Source organism: Stegodyphus dumicola, chromosome X1 (genome assembly GCF_044657685.1).
Source record: "Stegodyphus dumicola isolate Sdum_Otavi_A_Nest chromosome X1, ASM4465768v1".
Taxonomy (NCBI): domain Eukaryota; kingdom Metazoa; phylum Arthropoda; class Arachnida; order Araneae; family Eresidae; genus Stegodyphus; species Stegodyphus dumicola.
The window spans coordinates 230,955,861-230,957,223 of NC_140780.1; positions in this window are offsets into that span (position 1 = coordinate 230,955,861).

Sequence of the window (1,363 nt, forward strand, 5' to 3'; positions counted from 1 at the left end):
TAGTCCAAAGGGGCTTTGTCCCTAAAGAACTATTGTTTTTGTTTTGCATTGGTTCACTATAAATATCTGTTTCACTTTTCAAACTGTTTCTACCAAATGTTAGAGTCTCTAGTGTGGGATTAATACTCTCTATCTTAGTGCCCTCTATAACCTATGTTAGGGTTAACCTGTATAACCTACAAGGATTGCCAGTTTAGGCGAGATATCTAGGTAGTCATCATAATACGTACCTTATTTTTTATTATTTTTAAATTAAATTGAAAGTAATAAACTAGTTTTCAAGAATGGAGTTAAACTAGATTTGCATTCAACTCTGGTTTATTGTGTTGATGTTTTGCTGTAACAAAGATGAATTTTTTGTTAAAGTATAATAATTTAAAATGTTTTTTCTAGAGAAAGAATTACTGCCACTAAGGTAAAGGTGCTAACTTGCAAGGTAATTTTCTATTCTACATTAACTCAATCTTTATGTCCTGTTACAGATATATTGGCAGAAATAATGAAAACCTGACATTCAAAAAGAAAAATAATAACGTTGAATGTAGTATATTAGATGGTTAACTGCGGTTTGGCAGCTCATCAATAATCTTACACATATTGAGTACAAATAACTTTGACAATTACCGGTATTTTCAATAGTATAAAATTAGGCAAGAAAGCAGCTTTAGCTTAGCACCGATTTTAAATACAACTCTCTTACCGATATTGGTTTGACGAAGGTAAAATATAATTGAATTTAATAAGTTGAAAATACTATCTGTCTTTCCATGAGTTAAAAAATAATTTCAAATAAAATTTCTTTTTTCAGTTTTTCATGTTATTTGTTTAATGTTATTGTAATCTGATTTATCATATTTAGTCACATATTCCATCCCTCTTTGCACTATAATATATAATTTAAAGGACTTATCAGTTTCAGCAATATTTTTTTTACCAGTATACATTTTTACCATAACTCTGTTTCTAAATCACATCCTGAAAAATTAAGGAGTAAAGTACACAAAGAAGGAAAATATGCAAGTAAATAATGGCATTTAGTGTTGTTTATGTGTCTAATATTTGTACTAGATTGTAAAAGTTATAAAATTCTATTAACTTTTTTAAATTATTCTTTTTTAAATAGAGATGCTTCTTTGCACCCAAATGGTTAAAGCCCTAGTGTGACTTTGGTACTTTGATCTAACTTCTATTCCTAATAAATAATCCAGCTGCATACAGTTTACTCAATTTCTGCCATGTGTAAGGTAAACAATATTAGCTTTTTTTAAATATATCTTTTACAACTATTCCATCGGGTAGATTTTTCATATTTTACCTTAATTGAGTTATCCTGCTAATTAAGAATTTATTAAAGTTAATATGT